Genomic DNA, 11347 nt, shown 5'->3' with positions numbered 1-11347 from the left:
ATTTGTATTTTTTCTTTCCTCCAGGATGTAATACTCATCCATTTTTCACATAGTAAGAGAGGGTTACTGTGATCTTGTTTTGCTGTTATTCAATGCCATGCTCCTATTCAATTGATTCAGACATATATCTACCATAAAAAGTGAATTGYTCCTGACTGTCATGTGCTCCAGGACTTCAGTTTCACATACAGTTATAAGTTTGTATCTGCTCCTAGATTTTCACACTGAAAAGACACAATTTGTTTTTGCTATTAAATACACGCCCATCACGCATCCATGTGTTTTGGAAGTGGTAGATTACCCAAAGAAATTAAAGGACAGCAATATGGAATTCTGTCTTAACTGCTTACCTTAATCACTTGGGTGATGGATGCTGCAGTGGACAGCAGGAAGGTTGTTCTGAGTAGTTTCTAGAGAGAAGTAAAGGTGAATTGATGAAATTGCTCAGTAGCCTCACTAAACCATGGCTGAGACCAGTCCCACTTSCTTTAGTAGAGGAGGAACAGAGACAGAAAGTTAAAAGGACACAGAGGAAAACATAAATGCATAAGAAAGCAAATGGATGATGATGATGATAAGCTTTACAACTACCCCTACAGAGCTTGAGAATCTGACCCCTCCAGCAAATTTTAATTCTCTCCRAAGTGTGGCTCATAAAAATATTGCACTCTGTTGGCACATTCATTTTCTATTCTTGATTGCATAATCCTAAGGTTGGGAAAACCAGAATAATAAATGGCAATGAAATTCAGTTGACTTCCTTTCACATTAGTGTCATGAACTATTCCCAAAAAAAGGTAATGCTAGTAGTAATTATGACATTTTTGCAGGCAGATATTTGTTGAGATCATTGTACTTGCTTGAAGTTAGACTAGATAAGGTGAGATCAAATAGAGAAACAGGAGATTTTTTATTTTTTTTTTGGACTAAAGAGCACTAAATTTTGTGCTCTTTGTGGAACCACTACATTAAGTATATTTAGAAATTTTAGTCTACAGTCTCATCTTTTTAGGAGTTAATTCTGTTTAATTGTTGCCTATTAAACTGAGAGAGGGATCTACTAAAAAGATACCTACCACTTCTATGAGCAGCTGAAACTGAAGGCCATTTGGAAGAACCAGGACTTAAATTTGTCACAGATTAATAAAAGGCCCATGTGGGTAGCCATCACTCTGGCTTTTGACTACAGAGTCTCTTGAGGAGAATCCCCCTGATGTTTCCAAGTGCCGAATCTGAAAAGTATGGGAAACCACACAGACGCAGAGAGCACTCTCAAATACAAATTATTCAAATACAAATTATGGAAGTTTAAATACAGTTAATTCCAGCTGATACCTAGAATAACTCAGAGATACTAGGAAGCCCTATTTCTGGTTCTTAATTTGACTGTAGCAGCAAAATAGGGGAAATCAAAGAATGCTTTTGAATGAGTGTGCTAAATTTCTACTTCTCCTTGTCTTTTTTCCACTGATCTTTTGAATATATTAAAATCTACCCTATTTCCATGTATCTTTGCTTTTGTGTAGCATATATTCTAGAAGAAGAAATGGTATATTGTCCTGGAATACAATGTACCAATACTGACTTACATCACTTAGTCATTTTGGAACACATTTCCTATGAAATAATACAAGATAAGTACATTACATAGTTACTTCTTATGCTTACAAAGGATTTAAAGTCATGAGAGTTTTCTTGTCTGGGACCAGGACCAAACTCTACGTCAATAAGTTTCCATAAGGGCTGCTGGATGCCTTCTTGTACATCCTAAATACTTGTGCTTTTTAAAATCCAAGGAAACAAAATATTTTAAAGCACTTTTGCTTCAAATGTGCTGTTGAAGAAAAGCATGAGGAAACACTGAAAAGAAACTGAACTGTGTTGAAAGAGCCTCCTGTTGAACAGAATCGTTCATCAAGTCCAACAGTAGTAGAAAGTAAATGAAAACTTGACCTAAATCAGCAGCAGAAAAAAAAGAGTAGAGGAGTAGAGGTTGAGGCTGTAAGAAATGCTTCTGTCAGATTTTTGGCATAGTTTTGCCCTTATATTATATGTCTAAAATACTGTAGGTATGTTCTCAAAATAATAATAATAATAATAAAACTGTAGTAGACATTAAAGCAGTTCTTCTTGAAGAAGCAATAGAAGTTTAATAGAAACCATCTGTTAAGATGCTTAGACTCAAGAGGCCATTGTTTCAGCTGGTTATTTTGATCTTTTTTGGTGATATTTTTAACTACAAATTCTTTGCTAAAATACCCTATTTAAATAATTTCTAAATTAGAATGTCTGCATTTTCCCATTTTTAAGGAGGRGAAACTTCGATCATGCTGCCCTTTTATTTACCTTATAACTGCTTAAGTGCTCTCTTATTCATAGGAATCAGCTCCTCCTGGAACCATTTGATATGTTGTGTTCAGTGGAGTTTTACAGTAAAGGTTACTTGTAAGTACAGCATAGGAAGCTGAAGCCTGTCACTAATAATTGTAATAGTCAGGGGTTTTTATCCCTTTTGCTCAGTAATATGTATATGGGAGGGAGATTCAGACAGTAGTCAGTAATGAGATAAACTAAAAGCAAAAGCACTAATAAGAAAACTTTTTTTTTTTCTCTGTTTGTGAGAAAAAAAACAAACCCATGGCTTAAGACACTTTTTTAGTATGTACTTTCTTTCATTCAGAGGCTACCTCTGCATGTATCACTGCAGTGCAGCCCACAGACCACTGAAATAAGCCTTAAATAGTTCTGCTAGCAACACAGTTTAGTGGCTGGAACATTTAGCATGGTAACATGTCAGAATATTTTCTTGCCTCACACAGGTTTTGCAGTGAGGCTGCTTCACACAAGAGAATTTTGTGCTGCYTTGACTGCTAGCAAAGCCAGGGCCTGCTAATGCAAAGCAGACGCTGAGAGGTTGTGGCTGTACAGCTGCATGGAGGCAGCAAACTGAACAGTGGATAAGAAATACACTTCCCAAAGATTGAGCAGAAGGAGTGCACCAAGACAATTTGACTCTAATTTATGGGCTAAATGAGAAAAGGAGCTGAATTCTTGGCCAGCTTAAAGCGTATGAGTAGAAATTGCAACTTTATCAGAGCTCATATGCTCTGTCTGGTTCTATCATAAAAGCAGTGGATGTTTTGCCTAACCCAGTATCAGGCTTTTCACTGCATTTCTTGTACAGAACTGTGCTTCTCTTTACATTYAGGCTTGAAAATACAAAAGAAAGTTTGTATCTTTATATATAACATTTTCTGTGTTCTTGTATCCATAACCGAACTACCATTTAAAGATACAACTGCTAAGAGCAGACTCTAATTCGATTTAAAAAATTACGTTCAAAGCAAAATCTAACATTTTACAGATCTTTAATAACCTAGATGTGCTCAGGACAACGTGCAACATATGTTGCCATTTCAAGTTCAAGTTCACTTATCATAAATCTGTGTAGTGTTGTGGAAGTTACATGTACCATAAGAGGGTTCAACACCAGGTTTCCACTGAATCAATAAGCTGAAAGTTGTTTTTATCAATAGTGTCAAAGCTCAAGTGGGTGCTTCTGATGAACTTCAAACAAAGGAACTTCTGTGGGACTTCAAAGAAAAAAGTGCTGGGCAATTATGCTCTTAGCATCTAAGTTCCCCCACCTCTCAAGGCATAGGTTGGAGCCATAGTAGTATAAGGATCCAGATTTCTTCGTTTTCTACTGTTTGTTTGTTTGTTTGTTTGTTCGTTTTACTAAGAGGTTATTTAGTGGTCCTCTTCTTATACTTTATCCCATCCTCTTAGGTTGCCTTTGGCTGATCCTGTGGTTAGTGATTTGGCATGTTGAAATGGGGTTGCTGTGGATTGTGTGCCACAGTCTGTAGGCTCTGTCTGCTCTAGCTATTACCACTGTTTAAGCTGCTAGCTCCAAATTTYGACTAACTTTGCTTACAACAGTGTGTAGACAGCAAATTCTTTTAATGTTCACTTGAATAAATATGTAGCTGCAGAGCTCCCTCTAGCAGAGTTCATTTATTCTAGTCAATTTGTCCAGCTTATTCCAGAACTCTGAAGTGGTTCTATGACTGCTTTTCTCTCCGGTTTSTTAAAACAATTGCTTCATATAGATRTTTTTCAGAAGTTAAGGCTTGATATTCTGRAGATCAAACATCTCTTGAAAGAGATTTATACAATGTATGAACACTATTTTCATCCCAGACATAAGAGAAGAGGGAAAAAGCCTCTTATTTTGAAAAGATACCTGAAAAGAGCTTTGAAACATGCAGTYGAATGTACCCACCTGTGAACACATCCAGTGTGCTTAAAAGAGATGATGACAACTGTGTTAGCACTAGAAGATCATTCTTGCCCACATACATAAAATTGGAAATSCTTCTGAAGAATTTCATAATTGGTGAATTGGGAAGGTATCTCAAGTAAAGATAAGTGAGTTCAGTATTTCTATGCAAGTTGTTTAAATAGAAAATGAATTGAACTTTTTACCAAATTGAGGATGCATTTATTTTACCAGGAAACTTGACTGCAATACTCTTTAACTGATGGCATTTGCTTTCTTRAAGTAGATTTTTACTTCATATGAACATGCCCTTCATGATTTGCATTGATTAAAATATATTTTATATGACACAGCATATTTTCTTACAATCATCATTTGCTTGCTGTTTTACTTATTTTTCTTAATTAAATAAACGAAATACATTTCTAGCAAAATCTTTTCTTGAAGACATAGGAAGAAATCAAGCAAAAATTAGCATGGTAATAAAAATTATGATGACTTTGAACCAATGTCACCCTGAAGCTTGGAGGAACAGAAACTGAGCAAKCTTTTTAACATATGACTGTCTCCAYYGTAATATTAAGACAYGCAATTTRTATTTGAATTCTCAGTAAAACAAAAGGAGGTAATTTTTTCAAGACCAAGCTCCAAGACACCTAGAACGTTATTATCTACTGCTGATCTTCTATGAAGGTCMTATCTATTTGTCTAGAAATAACAACAGCAATTATTATTCTTAAATTAGACAAACTATTGACGTATATTAAGAATACAAGTAATAATTTGGAAGTGAAATTAATTTATTTAAAGAGAAACTTTTCTTTAGAAGAGAACAGAAGTTTGACATAAAGTCCTAAATGCCTTAAAATGGTATGTTTTTTGCAAAGCTCTGCAGGTGATTAAAGCAGAAGCAAACTTCTGCAGCTCTCAAGCTGAAAGCTGGTACTCTAGAGTCACCACAGAAACCTTGCAGCATTCATAGCCATTAAAGGGAAAAGCATGTTGTCTCACTTTTTCCTTTTTTTTTCCTTCTTTTTTTTTCTTAATTCTCTTTTTTTCCCTTTCTATTTTTAGTAGTCTCCTCGTTCATCCATCAGTTTTGCTTGTATTTGTGAATCACGTTTAATGGAAGAGCAACTTGATTTTGTATACTGGAAAGCATTTAAAAAAGAAGAAAAGTATATTGGGAAAAATTATGTTGTGTTAAGATGGGCAAGATGACACTCCTCTGCCAGCCACACCTGAACTGCACATTTGTGCTTCCTCAACAAATGCAGCTGACCCTCTGTGTACTAAGGACTAGACAGTTTAGTGCAATGTGTTCTGCAGTCAGTGCCTAAAACTGAAGGAGGAAGGTTTTGCCCTCTAAGTATTTCCCTTTTCTGAATGAAACAGTGGTCATTCTCACTGGCCTTCTCATTGACCAAAATGGAGAAGAGGAGAAACAATACGCTCCTTTGGGGCATTTCCCCAACTGTGATAGACATTTCATAGGCCAGGAGGGATAGTTAGAGGAAGAGCTCGTTATTTGGCCACTTTCCACATAATTTCTTCCAATCAAACAATATCCTTGTTTGATTTTGCTGTGYCCTCATCTCTTTTCCTCTAGAAGTCATGCTAAAGCAGAGTATAAACTACATGTTTCTCCTAGCTTGCAAAACTGTGTGTATTTCTTTAAAGGCACTCTAACCTTCATGATCTCAAATTAAGAAGGAATCAAAACTGATCTGCCTCTCTGTAAATATCAAGTGGAAAATAGACARTAACAATTATGCTTTTATATAGATTGTGATATATAAGGAATATTATCATAAGGTATTTGCAGTATAAACAACTATATCTATCTTCCTTGTCAAAACTCAGCTAAATTTGAATGATCAGTTTTCCTCTGAGCAACCAATGGTTTAAAGTTGACTTTAAGATTGTGATTAAATGAGAAGAGTCCTATCTGTGTCAGTTTTTGCCTTCACAGCTCCCAGCCTGAATTASGCTTTTTATGCTGGAACACCTGGTTACAAAGAAGGAAGCTATTTAACCAGGCAAGGGACTCCACTCTTTCAATTTGGCACCTTGCAGATTGTATTTTAAAGCCTCCATCTCTCCACCCATATCCAGGTTTCTTCATTGCTTTGCAAAAATTATTTATTTGGCTCCTTTTTGCATTTGAAATACTTTTCCAGAAGAGATGCCTTTATTTTCAAAGATCAAAGGAAGACTTTCTTCTAATATGTGCAGACTGATGAATGAGGGGATAAGTAAAGTACAAAGAAATCCCGCCACATTTAGAATGAAACTGGAGGTGCTGTTTTGGCACCAATGTGCAAATACCAAACACAGGTTTCCTGAAGCAAAAAACAATCCACCAACCTTCTCTGATCTGTATTCTGCATGTATTTACCTTTTCCGGGTTAACTACTATGTGTTAAAGTTATTTCTTTTTTTTCTTTTAAGMAGCACAGACCAGTTAGGCTTCCTGTAAAACATGCTGTTTCCCCTTTAAACCCATCTTCTGTGTATATTTACAAAAAATTTGTAAAAAAGGTTTGAGCAAAAGGTTAAGCCAGTTTCACTATCTCTGAAAAACTGTTGCACTGATCTTGTTWAATCAGCCACCCCTAACAAGGTGCTGCTAGGTGCTTCTTGTGTTGCTATTATCTTACCTAGCATAAATATTAAAATAATTGTTTCTGCTATCTAGGGCACCATCTTGGAAGTCAGAGATCATAGAATCATGGATGTAACTTTAAACTCAACTTGCAGAGCTTTCAACAGATCACTAGTTTGTGTCTATGTGCTTTTTTCACCAAAAATRAAGATGAAAATATGCTTTTTTATCTTTCAGTCATGTGAGTAAAATAAAATAGTAAAAAATCTATGATAGGAGGACCTTTAAAAGGAGGGTTTGTACCCCATAAGCRGATTAGTAATAAGCTATTTTATTTTGACGTTCTATCAGAAATATCTCTACTCATAGGAAATCTTTTCATGTATTTCTTACTATCAGAATAATTGTCTTTTTTTGGCAGGATAAACACTCCTTCTGGTTTTTTTTTAGTGATATACTATCAGTCTCAGGTGTCATACTCTAGTATTATTTTGAAGACATGGAAACCTGTTTCCTTTATATTGAACATAAATCAGGCTAACAGGGCTATCTAGGTAGATATCCATGGAGGTAAAAGCCTTGGTCCACAAGGCTTAATATCAGCAGAAAATGCAAGAGCAGTTATGGACACCAGATTTACTGCTGGTTCAGGAAACGTATTTATAAGTAATCCCAAAGTTTTCTGATAATACACAGCCTTTTAATGGATAACTGAGCTTTTGAGATAGTAATGATATATAGCACATTTTACCTTTTAGGGAGTTCTGCAAACAGAAATGAATGCCTCCTCCACAATGGAGATCTTTGAGCTCTCTGTTGACTGACACTTCCTGGTTTTGGCCAGGAACATGATCACCATTGTGTGGCTTGTCAATTTGTTTATTTCTGCTGCTTGACACTGCTTAAATATATCAACTTTGCACTTTTATTCTCATCTGTCTCAGCATAATGGGAAGGAGAGAAGCAGAGATTAAGAATTACTAAGCATAACTCAGAACATCTCATATGATGCCAGTATTTTTTTTTCCACCTCAATTCAAGCAAAAGGCTTCTAGAGAGTAGCTTGGAAACCCTTCAGCCATGYGTTCTTGGCTTTTTGCCTGTTTAACAGAGGTCTTGCACAACTTGTGTTTTATGTGCTGTCACCTTGATTTCTCTATATTTTAGCTGGTCTCCTGGTGCCACTGTTTGCCATTGGCCTGCCTTCAAAGTGAGTGCCTGTGGACAGTACTCATACGGTATGTAACATACCGTATGCTTTGACAACCCATGTGGTCTTAATGGCTTTCCCAGTTACAGAGGCTAAAAGAGCAAGGCAGCCTGTACTGCAGGCTACCACACAGCAGTTCTTATGAATAAAGCCYTTAGATAGGAGAAAATAAATCATTTCTACAATGTTTGCTTTTTATCTGGTAGCTATAATGAAGTCTTTCTCTCCTGTGGCAAGGGGAAGTGCAAATAGGATATTCACACTGTCATCTAAATGAATAATGACTGAGAGACTAGTTAAATTCATTTCTAAGGTTTTGTGGTATCTTCAGTGCTTGCAGGTAGGTAAGAAGCTGTAGGCTGATATCTAGAAACCAGTGATAATCTTTGCTTAGCTATGTTATTGAATGCTTTCCCTAAATAGACACAGAAAGATGCRTTCCAGAAAGCAAGGCTATTTGTATGCCTCACCTTACAAACAGCAAGGAAATGACCTTGCTGCATGAGCTGCTTCCTTGGATTTATTTACAGCTTTGGAGGTGGAATCTCAAGRTTTTTTCTTTATTCTCGCTTGTTTTACTTGACTTGGTTTCCTTGATCAGTTTTCAATCACCTCTACGCTGGCTTCTCCTGATCCTGGATCCATTCTCATCCCTGTTGTCTTCTTTTTCTCAGCATGAGTTAATACTATAACAGCGATGCTGTTACATCATAAAAATGGTAATGCAGCTATACTGATAAAATGAAGACTATAGTGCAGTTTAACTGCCTGAATCTCTAGAACATACTCAGGTTTTTAAACACCTCTTGGAGCCATATTTCATGTCATACCGTATTTGCTTGCATTGCCTTCCATATTATCACTCCCAGTCCTATAYTCTTTTATTATTTAGTTCATAGGCATCTGAGTTATACTGATTCCCTGACTGCAAAAATAGGTTAGATTTTTTTTTTTTTTCAGAAGAGGAAATGTAATAAATATATTGTGATGGCAATGACACTCAGCATCTAAAAGACATACTGCCTATGTAAGCAAGGGAAAGTGTTTTAAACTCACTGGATAATTCTTGACACAACTGGTCCATTTTTCTGCATAAAATCAGAACAAATTCTCAAACAGGCTGGCTGACTAGTAGAGCTGGGATAACTTGCTCACAGAATATTTGGAATATTTAAACACAGCAAACATCTTCCTAACATTTACTAATAAACTAATATATTTGTCTATAATTGTAGTTTTATCATGAATGCTCAGTTTTGTATGAAGTTCCAGACTTTTTCAACATCCACCAAAAATTTTCTTTTCTTATAAGGWTTGTATTCCTGTCTGCTGCTCCCACCGCCTTTAAATGTGGGRATGTGTGGGTGAAGACAGAATGAAATCACCATGTCAAATTCCCTGATTCTGTTTCTGATATAAATTAGAAAAGGTTTTATGGTTTTTTAAAATAAAAATGCTAGAAATGAGACAATTTTCCTACAGGAAGCATTTCCACCATTTCTTGTGATGCAGAATTTCTTCGCTCTTCTAAACTGTTCTTAAAGTTTGGCTGTGGAGTTCAGTTTCATTATCTTTACTTTGGAGAGAGACTTGCCCCCACTCTGAGAACTCGTGTCCATTAAGCCCATTTTAAGGGTATCCTCTTAATTACTTTTTAAAATGTTAATGTTTCCATGTGCTCATATACCTTATAAATTACACTAGAGTTCTAAACTATTTTTATTTTGAAGATGCAGGAGTTTTAAAACAGGATTATTGCATTATTTGCAATGTAATTGTCAAGAAAAACCATGCAGTGTTAACCAACAATGTGAATTACTTCTCCACAAGTAGCCACTGCTATAGTGAGAGCATTTCTACACTCTCTGAAGGCAATAATGATGGATTGGTTTAAAAAGCAAATTACATATGCTGTTTAGTACAGCATAGCTTTTATAAAAATTGGAACAAGATTTCAATAGTGCCTGTAAATCAACAGCTTTAAGCTTGTACACATCTACCTCTCTTCTTCACTTTTAAATTCAGGCATGTATGTAAACCATGAAATTAAGGTTGCAACCTTAAATCTCACTGAAAATCTGAATCAAAAGGAAATCTCAAAACTTCTTAAAAAATAGTGTCCTTATCTGCTTAATCTTTTAAATAATAAAGTTTTGAAATTGCTAGGAACAAAAGCCTGAAGGATAGGCTAATTACTGTTTTCAAATTCTTTTTCATATGCCATTTGTCTATCATTCTTCCATCTAATCCTTCAAAGCAAGCAATTTYTTTCAGAAACAATTACATTTTGCTGTCAGTGGAAATAATGGTTATCAGAGATTCAGAATGCCACACAAGCACCTKAATTGTTATATTTGCTTCTCCTCCAGTTAGAGGTAGAAACTTTTAGATAGAAGWCTACATTTTCCTTCATGTTTCCATGTTCACAGTTCTCAGCTAACTCCAAAAATGTAAAAAACCACAGAAGGGTGYTTTTTTTTCATGCTCTTGAAAGTTCAGCAGATGTGCTTTCTTCTTTAGATGCTTGAATTTGATGAGAAGGTCAGAAGTTTGATGGATTTGCCTTTGTATTGGCAGAAATCAAAGACAACTTTGAAATCTTTAACGTACAAACAAAATCTCACCGACTTGATTGCTTGTCATGAACAAAAATTTAAAACTGGGAGGGGGAATCTGTGTTCAGGGTTTTAAAACCTATTATGTTTCTTCTTGTGCTGGTTTAACTTTCTTTTTATGTTCAAAACTTAGAAATTAGATGTCTGCCTCAGAGCAGCTTTTTCCCCCCCCACTTTTAGTGTTCAAGAAACAATATATTTGGCATTTAGTGCCATGGTCTACTTGAAAASGTGGTGCTCAGTCARAGGTTGGACTTGATGATCACACAGGTCTTTTTCAACCTAAATGATTCTGTGATTTTTGGAAATCAACAGTATTTTTTCCCCAACAGATGACTTGCAGGTTTCAATTTGAAGCCTTGCTCTTTTAAGGTGCTCCAAATGGGACCTAGTTGTTGGGATCATTCTGGAGCAGCCAGTTCCCCCTTAATTGATCAGGTGATATATTTGTTGGTCAGATGATTCAGYTTAGAAATCTGAGGAAGCTCCACTTTGAGTGAAAACTTTAGCTTGGGAAATTGTGTGGAACTCAGGTTCACACAGAGTGCCTTGCTGTCTTTTATGCTGTTTCATCTTGAGCAGAGTACTTTTCTACCTTCCAGGCTGAGCTTTCTGACAAAATACAACCAATTGCC

At 35.9% G+C, this 11347-nt stretch overlaps 1 long non-coding RNA gene across 1 annotated transcript in view; it reads right to left on the bottom strand.

The window, feature by feature from the left end:
- Positions 1 to 350: 350 nt before the first annotated feature.
- LOC130584506 (uncharacterized) overlaps positions 351 to 11347 on the bottom strand; it is a 14810-nt gene continuing 3813 nt past the window's right edge. The window contains exons 2-3 of the long non-coding RNA XR_008966513.1: positions 1077 to 1232; positions 351 to 410 (exon numbers count right to left, since the gene is read on the bottom strand). This is a non-coding gene — a long non-coding RNA (uncharacterized LOC130584506). The remainder of the gene's footprint in view (positions 411 to 1076; positions 1233 to 11347) is intronic.

This window comes from Malurus melanocephalus, unplaced genomic scaffold, assembly GCF_030028575.1.
Source record: "Malurus melanocephalus ecotype Western Australia unplaced genomic scaffold, MMel_1.1 scaffold_15, whole genome shotgun sequence".
NCBI classification, from domain to species: domain Eukaryota; kingdom Metazoa; phylum Chordata; class Aves; order Passeriformes; family Maluridae; genus Malurus; species Malurus melanocephalus.
Note: the sequence above shows the minus strand (reverse complement) of the source record. Positions and strands in the feature narration are given on the sequence as shown.